The sequence below is a fragment of the Peromyscus maniculatus genome, chromosome 5 (genome assembly GCF_049852395.1).
Source record: "Peromyscus maniculatus bairdii isolate BWxNUB_F1_BW_parent chromosome 5, HU_Pman_BW_mat_3.1, whole genome shotgun sequence".
Classification (NCBI taxonomy): domain Eukaryota; kingdom Metazoa; phylum Chordata; class Mammalia; order Rodentia; family Cricetidae; genus Peromyscus; species Peromyscus maniculatus.
The window spans coordinates 8,274,209-8,283,006 of NC_134856.1; the positions used below are offsets into that span (position 1 = coordinate 8,274,209).

At 40.5% G+C, this 8,798-nt stretch overlaps 1 pseudogene across 1 annotated transcript; it reads left to right on the forward strand.

Annotated features, from left to right (window-relative positions):
* Nucleotides 1–3,288: 3,288 nt before the first annotated feature.
* Nucleotides 3,289–4,326, forward strand: LOC102906708 (sodium/potassium-transporting ATPase subunit beta-3 pseudogene; annotated as a pseudogene). Its single transcript, XR_013051130.1, has one exon. The product of XR_013051130.1 is annotated as a sodium/potassium-transporting ATPase subunit beta-3 pseudogene (transcript).
* The last annotated feature ends 4,472 nt before the right edge of the window (nucleotides 4,327–8,798 follow it).

The following is an 8,798-nucleotide window of genomic DNA, read 5'->3' on the forward strand; positions in this document are numbered from 1 at the left end:
AACAGTGGTGATCTAATGCTACTGTCATTTGAGCAAGGAAACATTACTGCTGTTTGAAAAATTACTGTGGGTGAGGTCAGCAAGACACCAGAACAGCAGCTTCATGTCTTCCTTCACCCACAGATGCACTCAATAAGCATATCCAGAAGCTGCTGTGAGTCTGTCCCATCAAAAGACTAGAAGAATGCTTAAAACAGGGAAAGTTGAGGCATATTTTTGCCATAGACTCCTTCTGCATTGCAGCAGCAGAAAACTTGGACGCATTCTCCAACCTCCAGTTTCTGCACAAGGGGCACAGAGTTTAGACTACACATACAGCACCCCCACCATTATGACTGCCGCTCAAGGGACTGTCCCAGTTCAGGTGTCTCTAGATGCTTTTTTGGCTTCCCATAAAGCATTGAGAACAAGGTGGGTTAAAACATTTACACTAGCATGCCTTTAGCCCTTTCTGTTGGCTCATGCTAAGGCAAGCAGGAAACAACCCCAACTAAGCCTTCTTCCTGGAAGAGGTCAAGCTGCCCATCTAATAACCCAACTTTCTGAGCTCCTGCCAGAGGACCTAGCTTTCAGCTTTCCTACCACATGGTGTTGGGCAGCAAGCAATCAGAAGTTCCCTGAGGACTGACAAATAACTAAGTACTGAGTGGACTCTGGAGATTGAATGGACTTGTTTTCAGCTCCTCACAGCCTTCTGCATATTTTCATCATCATCATTTATGAAATCTGCCACCCCTGGCGTCCACCATCTCTGTGGCCATACACTCTCTAGAACACTTTAGTCACTTTCTTGCCACAACTGGTGACACCACTGATGCTAAGGCAGTGGCCACTCTGCTGTCTCCTCTTGATGTCACCACCACATCCCATTCTCCTCATCAAAAAAATCAAGAGTAGGCAAAGATCCTTTTTGGATCTTAGGACTATTTCATTTGTCCTAAGATTGGGATATCACAGGGAGATGTTTCCCAGCTACCTGAAAATACCAGATAAATAGCTTAGTTGTGTAGTCAGGAGGGAGATGTGACACAGATGTGGCATGCAAATGCTTTGTATTGGTACCAATGACTGCATAGCTTCCAGGTCCACTGATCACAATATTGACATAAGGAAAAGTCATCAGGCATTACACGATGAGAGTTTTCAGTCAAGAAATAAGCTCATATTTGCAAACTTGATATGTCAGTGTGCATTGGGATAGCCTGATGAATAACAAGAGCACATGTTCAGCTTTCTCCCTTGACTCTGCTGCTACTAGCTACCAACTCCAGAACCATGATGCATAAGTAATCCAGCCAAAACCAAAAGATACCTAATTCGTCCCTGATAACATTGCCACATGCTACAATGAAAAACTAATATGTAATTACTATTGGTGGGGTTCTGTTTTATGTGTATGGTACCAATCAGGGTATTTAATTTGTTAGACAAGCACCCTATCTACCACTAAACTGTACAATGAGGTAAATTTGTAACAAGAAAATTATATTGATTGGTTGAGTGTCTTTCATGTCAAATTTAAATAAGTAAAAAGTAAATGGGTTCCTTCAGCTAGGAGAGTAGGAGTTATTTTCTATAAGAGAGGGGATTTGGTTTCAATTTTGGTGGAGCTAAATTGAATGTTTTTCAAAGAAGGATCCCAAGTGAGCTGAAGAGGATTTCATAGTTATCTGGTTTGGTCGGCTTTTGAGAAGAGCTTCAGAGTTGTTGATAAGAAGGAGACTATCGCACGATGGGGTTAAAGCACTTATTGAATTACAGTAAGAATTCAACAAATCAAAGCATATTCAAAACATCACCTAGAATACCCCTGGTGTATAGTACTAGCTACCTGGATGCCACTTTAAGAGTTTGATTGATGTTCACCTATCAGATTGCTTGTCAGCTTTATATGTGTAAATGCTCACACAAGTTGTGTGACTTAGATAAAACATAAATTATGGGCAAAGGAAGATTACAGAATGGACAGAAACAAGGGGAGGAGCGTCATGTTTGGGCTATTCCTTTAACACTGATCTGTATTTTCAAAGGATTTTCATTGTTTTGACTTTCATGGTTGAGTTTTTTTTTTTTTTAATTTGGTTTGGTTTTGGGCTTTCAGGTTTGTTTGATTTCTTGTTTGCCTGGTTTATTCATTTATTTATAAAATATATTTATTTTATTTGTCACTGTCTAGACTTAGTAGATATTAATTGAGATTCTCCCTTGTTTTGATCATTAGATTGGACTCACATAAGTAACTGAGGAAAAACTACCATTATTATTTATTAAACTTTGAAGCCTAGAAGCCTCACTTCACAGAAAAATTCCCTTGTAAGGTTCCTGAGCATGTTGCTTAAATAAAATCATCAGCCCATTTCTAGCACATATTGTATCTGTCTTTATGTATTTGCATTGTCTTAGTTAAAAAATATGATCCTACTATAATAACTTGCCTGGTATACTAAATTAGAGCCTTTACATTAGATTTGAAATCTTGTTACAGAAAGAAGCAATGCATAATGAAATAAATCATTCACAAAATCAATTGCTCCCATATTCCTTTCTTTGTTTTTGAAGGCAAGTGACAGAGTTAAATGAAAAACAATGTTTTATGAACAAAAATCTATAAATGAATAGACAGTTTATTTAGATAGATTTGTCTTTATTTATAAAATTTGTTCTGCATACTTGATGCATCACAGTTACCCCCAATTTTGCCAATACATTGAGCTCCCAGCACTCAAGAGCTTTTCTAGCCCCAAGTTCCAAGCTCTTTCCACAACCCTCCCCAAAACATGATCAGCTCTGTCACTGCAATACCCTGGTACCAACTTGTTTTAGGGTACTATTATAGTGATAAAACATCAAAACCAACAGCAACTTGGGGATAAAAGGGTTTATTTCACTCACAGTTCCTTATAATAATTCAACACCACAAGCAGTGAGGGAACAACTAAAGCCAGGCAGAAGCTTGGAAGCAGGAGCTGACACAGAGGCCATGGAGGAATGCTGTTCATTGCTCCCTGTGGCTTGCTTGGTTGCTAACTTGTAGAACCCAAGACCATTAGCCCAGGAGTAGCCTTATGACAGTGAGATGGGCCCTCCTCCACCAGTCACTAATTAATAAAGTGTTCTACAGTCTTGTCTACTGCTTGATGCTATGGAGGCATTTTCTCAGTTGAGGCTCCCTCCTCTCTGATGACTCTAGCTGGTGTCAAGTTGACAAAAATAGTCAGCACAAAGTAGAAGTATAAAACTGTTCTAGGCCCCAGGGCCCGCCCGCGGCCCGGCGCGGCGCAATCGGCTCGAGTGGTCTAGTAACGGAGAGTTGTCTGCGGCCCTGCCGTCCTCTGCCGCAGTCGCTGGGCTGCGCCGCCGTTGCCAGGACGCGCCGCCGAGCCCCTAGTCGCCTCCAGCCCCGCTGCCTGCGTCCGCCTCGCCTTCCGCACGCCCACCATGACGAAGACTGAGAAGAAGTCCTTCCATCAGAGCCTGGCCGAGTGGAAGCTGTTCCTCTACAACCCGACCAGCGGAGAGTTCCTGGGGCGCACCGCCAAGAGCTGGGGTCTGATCTTGCTCTTCTACCTAGTTTTTTATGGGTTCTTGGCTGCACTCTTCACATTCACAATGTGGGCCATGCTCCAGACTCTGAATGATGAGATTCCGAAATACCGAGACCAGATTCGTAGTCCAGGACTTATGGTTTTTCCAAAACCACTGACTGCCTTGGAATATACGTACAGCATGTCTGAGCAACCTCCTTTTGAAAAGTTCACCAAAGAACTGAAGAGGTTCCTAAAGCCATACTCTGTAGAAGAACAGAAGAATCTCACAAACTGTACTGATGGAATACTTTTTAAACAGACTGGTCCAGATTATCAAGCATGTCAGTTTCCAGTTTCCTTGCTTCAAGATTGTAGTGGTGTGAATGATGCTGATTTTGGCTATTCCAAAGGACAACCTTGTATTCTTGTGAAAATGAACAGAATAATCGAACTGATGCCAGAGGGATCACCACGGATAGCATGTGAGACAAAGGATGAAACCATAGCAAATATATCAACTTATCCTGACCTTGGAATTATAGACTTAAAATATTTTCCATATTATGGGAAAAAACGGCACGTCGGGTACCGACAGCCCCTGGTCGCCGTCCAGGTCCTCTTTGATTCTAGTGCCACCAAGAAAGAAGCAACCGTGGAGTGCAAAATTGATGGATCACAAAACCTCAAAAACAAGGATGAACGTGACAAGTTTTTGGGACGAGTTGTGTTCAAAGTCACAGTGCGCCCGTAGGAGTAGGGCCTCTCCACAGAATAAATGTTGTGCTGTCTCCGTTTTGTATCAGCTGGACCTGCCATTCTAGGAATATGAGGCCACCTTGGAGGAGGTGGTGTGGTACACACACTGGGATGACATCATAACGTGCTTCCAGATCATAGTGTTCAGTGTCCTCTGAAGTAACTGCCTGCTGCCTCTGCTGCCCTTTGAACCAGTGTACGGTCGCCAGATAGGGACCAGTGAGCCCCCAATTCCAAACATGCAGAGTGGGGGTCTCGTCTTCTGTGTGTAATTGCCAAACGTCTAAAGCTTAATGTGCTGTGCTCTGTAAATATTTTATGGATTTAACACTGGTAACTCATATTTTGATGCCAACCAAGTTTTAGGGATAAAATGGTACCTTGCCAACATCAAGTGACTTTAGCTGCAAGAAATGTGTGAGAAGTTCTGTATGTGAGGAGGAAAAAAATAAAAGTGGATCTGAAAGTAAAAAAAAAAAAAAAAAAAAAAAAAAAAAAACTGTTCTAGAAGGAACAGACTAAAACATGAGAGTGTATTTCTCTTTAATGGAAAAACATCTACTTCATTAATAGTAAAATGTACTTTACTTTCTACTGTTTTTATCATAGACAGTCTGGAGTAAGTTTTACACCTATGTTTTATCAAGTGTTTTTCTCCTTTAACTTGCAAAATGTGCAGAATTGAGCTCCACTGAAGTGTTTAATGTGCAGCACTTCCTGTGTAATACCATTATGTTAATCTAACAGCTGTCTTTCAAACTGTCAAACATTAATTACAATTAACAAGAGTGTTTTTCAAATAAGATTAAATTGGGAATTATTTTGAATTATACTTCAACAAGCTAATGCTTTTTTGTTTTGTTTTGCTTTTTTACAAAGCCCAAGTATTGACTGGTTATGGTAAATGGTGATTGCAATGTAGATTTTAAGAAAAAGTATACTCAGGAAAGTAAAGTGATAGTCTGTATGATGTCTCTGAGGCCAAACTCTTGGTCACTAATGACAGAAACATTCAGGAGAGTCAGACAGGCCAAGGTTTCCAATCCTTACCAAGCATTATAAAGTGTTCTAAAATGATGGAATAATCTTTGATAAATTTCCAATTACTTGCTCTATTAATATTTAGTGCATATTCAAAAAGAGATTGTAATATTTATAGTTATGTTCTTCAAGCTAAAGGCTAAGAATGGTGAGAGTACTATGGAAGACTTTAAAGTCTAAGTAGATCAGTGTTAGACCCATAAATATAAAACTACATAATATTTTCTCAGAGAAAACATGTCAATTAGATTTATAATCTTATGACAGCTCACAAGCACTTAATATACCATAAATAGATAATAACTTTCAATATATTAAAATTGTATAATGAAAAGAATTGTTTTGTAATTTGGATATTGGTTTCACTGATCATATAGAACCTATCCCAAAGTGGTAAGGTTTAGAACATGTGTACATTTTAAAGATCTTGAGTTTTTGACCCAGACTGTTTCACATCCCCAGGTACCACTTACCATAGAAGTAAACATAGACACGTGATCTGCCTTCATGTACGTTTGTCATCTACAGAGGGGAATATTTAACCAATCCCTCCATCACTTCATTCTGTTGTTTGTTCTCTTTTGTTCCATGATTTGATCACCACAATTCGGTATTCAGCAATTTTAAGGGAATATTATTCTCATTAAATTTCCACTTGAGGCAATCCACAATTTTACCATTATGTGCATTGTCAAAATTCTTACTATCTCCCTGGTATTTATAAACAAGGATCTTAATCATTCTAATAAAAATTATACATAGTAAATCCTGTGTGAATTTAGGGAAAATTTCTAATAGTTTTTCAATAGTGTCCTAACCCATTGAGTTGTGGAGGCCCACAGAGGCTTCCTAGTGAGATCTGAGATTGCTTTACCCAGCAGGGTCACATTTGAGGATTGCTTGACCATGTGTGTGGTTACAAGGTAATTGGAAGGGTCTGCACTTGGCTGTGCTAGGGGGGAGGTCTTTTGCTCCACTCCTTGGCATTCCTATAAAAGGCCCTTTAGAAGAGACAGAGGGGCTGGTGGGTGTTGATCCAGGCCCTCCTGGGGCTCTCCTGTGTTTCTATCTGTTTCTCTCTCTTCTTATCTTTCTGTCTAATTTTTTCTCACTCTTCCCTCCTCAAGAGTACCCTAGGGAAAAAGTGGGAGCAGGCCTCCCACAGAGAAATGGGTAGGCTTCCCACATTGAACCTGAAAATACATTACTTCACCATGGACAAATAGACTACAGAAATAATTTTTTTAAAAAGTTACTCTTCTTAATTCCCAAACCAGATGAGAAATGTACTATTTCTCTCTGTTAAAACAAAACATAACACTTTCAAACTTTTCTTCTTAGATATCTCTTGGAAGAATATATCATATTTATTCATTCATTTGTTTGTTTGTTTGCTTATTTTACATCCCAAATGCAGTGTCCTCTCTGTCCTTTTCTCTCATTAACTCCCCCTACATCCTTTCTGCCCACCCCCATCCACCCCTCCATTTCTGTTCGAAAAGGGCAAGATTCCCATGAATATCAACAAAACATGGCAAATCAAGTTGCAATAAGACTAAGTACCTCCCCTTGTATTAAGGCTGAGCAAAGCAACACAGTATGAGGAATAGGGTCCCAAAGCCAGCAAAATGGTTGGAGACAGCCCTGATCTCATTGTTAGGAGGCCCCCATGAAGACCAAGCTCCACAACTGTCCCACATATGCAGAGTGCCTACCAGTTCCTAGGTAGGTTTACCCTAGGTAGTTAAGACTCTGTGAGCTCCTATGAGCCCAGGTTAGTTGAGTTTGTGAGTTTTCTTGTGATGCCCTTCACCCCTCTGGCTCCTACAATCCTTCCTTGCTTTTTTTTTTTTTTTTTTAACCAGGATTTCCTGAGCTCTGCCTACTGTTTGGCGGTGAGTCTACATCTGTTTCCACCAGTTGCTGGATGAAGCCTCTCTGATGACAACTGGAGAAATCACCAATCTATCTGTATAGCAAAATATCGCAAGGCATCATTACATTGACATGTTTTTCTCCAGTTGTGTTTGATTCTATCCTAGGTCTCTGGGCCATCAAGCCTTTGGGTTCTGGTGCTCCAGGCAGTGGGCTAAATCTCAAGGCATGGGTGTCAGGCTGGACCAGCCATTGGTTGGTCACTCCTACAATCTCCATGCCACCCTTACCGAGGCACACGCCATAGGCAGGACAGACTGTAGGTCAAAGATTATGTGGCTGGATTAGTGTCCCAATACCTCCACTGGAAATCTTGTGTGGTCACAAGAGATGCCCTGTTCAGGCTACATATCTACTATTGTTAGGAGTCTTAGCTTGAGTCATTCTTGTTGATTCCTGGGAAATTCCCTTGCATCAGGTTTTTATGTGACCCCAAAATATCCCACCTTCCAGTCATTTATTTTAGTAGTCTTTCCCTCTGTTTTCCTTCAGCCTATTCCTTCTTGCTCCCATCCCTACTCGCCCCCAGTCTACACATGAAATCTCTTCTATTTGCCCTTCCCAGAGAGATCCAACATCCCTCCCTTGAGCTCTCCTTATTACCCAGTCTCTCTGGGTCTCTGAATTGAAGTATGGTTATGCTATGCTGCGTAGCCAATATTCACTTATAAGTGAGTACACAATGTGTTTGTCTTTCTGGGTCAGGGTTACCTCACTCAGAAATATGGAACAGCTTGAGAGCTGACTTATTCTGCAAAGCCATACTGATGACACCACCCATTTATCCTGCCTTCTCAACCCTTTAAATTCCCCCTGGGTATTTTGCTTTTCCAAACATCCAAGAAATCTGGGACACTATGTAGAGACTAAACACAAGAATAATAGGAATAGAAGGAGAAGAATCCCAACCCCAAAACTGAGAAAATATATTCAAAAATATCATAGAAGAAAATTTTCCCAACCTAAAGAAAGACATCCCTGTAAATCTACAAGAAGCTTACAGAACACCAAATAGATCAGACCAAAAATGAAAAGCCCTATACCACATAATATTCATACAGAATAAAGAAAGAATATTAAAAGCTTCAAGGGGGAAAAGCCAAGTAACATATAAAGGCAGACCTATTAGAATTGCACCTGTCTTCCCAATGGATACAGGATTATGATAGAGGGGATTCTTATTTATTTTCATTTTTTATTTTGATTGCTTTGGAAAGTTCAAATCAGTTTTGTGAGGGCAAGGGGTAAATAATGTGGCTCAAATAAATCAGGCATGCAGGAGTACACTTGTAACCCTAGAGTATCGACTTGTCTCTTGGGCCAGCCTGATTTACACAGCAAGTACAAGGCTAGCCTGGCCCACACTGCAATGCCTTGCATCAAAAATTCAAAGTGAGGCAATCGTGGATGTGCCACATTTAAACATAAAACTTTAGCACACTGTTTTTCAGAACATGCTGCAAAATGACACAGCTGAAGTATTCTTAGGTGAGTCATTCTCGGGGCCTATATTATTTCCCCAAAACAGATGAGAATGCC